This window comes from Triticum dicoccoides, chromosome 5B (assembly GCF_002162155.2).
Source record: "Triticum dicoccoides isolate Atlit2015 ecotype Zavitan chromosome 5B, WEW_v2.0, whole genome shotgun sequence".
NCBI lineage: Eukaryota > Viridiplantae > Streptophyta > Magnoliopsida > Poales > Poaceae > Triticum > Triticum dicoccoides.
Window position 1 is genome coordinate 567,174,608 of NC_041389.1, and position 1,422 is coordinate 567,176,029.

Genomic DNA, 1,422 nt, shown 5'->3' on the forward strand with positions numbered 1-1,422 from the left:
CTCTAATAATGATGATCATCGCACTTCTATTTATTTACAACTCAAAACTAGAACAAGATATGGCTCTATATGAATGCCTCCGGCGGTCTACCGGGATGGGCAATGAATCAAGAGTGACATGTATGAAAAATTATGCATGGTGGCTTTGCCACAAATACGATGTCAACTACATGATCATGCAAGGCAATATGACAATGATGATGTGTGTCATGATGATGAACGGAATGGTGGATAGTTGCATGGCAATATATCTCGGAATGGCTATGGAAATGCCATAATAGGTAGGTATGGTGGCTGTTTTGAGGAAGATATAAGGAGGTTTATGTGTGATAGAGCGTAGCATATCACGGGGTTTGGATGCACCGGCGAAGTTTGCGCCAACTCTCAAGGTGAGAAAGGGCAATGCACAGTACCGAAGAGGCTAGCAATGATGGAAGGGTAAGAGTGCGTATAATCCATGGACTCAACATTAGTCATAAAGAACTCATATACTTATTGCAAAAATCTACAAGTCATCAAAAACCAAGCACTACGCGCATGCTCCTAGGGGGATAGATTGGTAGGAAAATACCATCGCTCGTCCCCGACCGACACTCATAAGGATGAGAATCTAAGAACACCTCATATTTCAGATTTGTTACACAACGGTTACCATACGTGCATGCTACGGGACTTGCCAACTTCAACACAAGAATTCTTTAAATTCACAATTACCCAACTAGCATGACTCTAATATCACCACCTCCATATCTCAAAACAATTATCAAGTATCAAATTGATCATAGCATCCAATTCACTTCCTATGACAGTTTTTATTATACCCAACTTGGATGCCCATCATTCTAGGACCAATTTTATAACCATAGCAAATACCATGATTTTCTAAAAGACTCTCAAAATAATATAAGTGAAGCATGAGAGATTAACAATTATTAGAGAAAAACTATCTAGCTCAAAAGATATAAGTGAAGCACATAGAGTATTCTAATAAATTCCAATCAAGTGGGTTTCTCCCAGAAGGTGTGTACAGCAAGGATGATTGTGGTAAACTAAAAATCAAAGACTAATATCATACAAGATGCTCCAAGCAAAACACATATCATGTGGCGAATAAAAATATAGCTCCAAGTAACGTTACCGATAGACGAAGACGAAAGAGGGGATGCCTTCCAGGGGCATCCCCAAGCTTAGGCTTTTGGTTATACTTGAATATCTTGGGGTGCCATGGGCATCCCCAAGCTTAGGCTCTTGCCACTCCTTATTCCATAGTCCATCAAATCATTACACAAAACATGAAAACTTCACAACACAAAACACAACAGGAAATCTCATAAGCTCCGTTAGTGCAAGAAAGAAAAACCACCACATAAGGTGCTATAGTGAACTCATTCTTTATTTATATTGATGTTAAACCTACTGTAT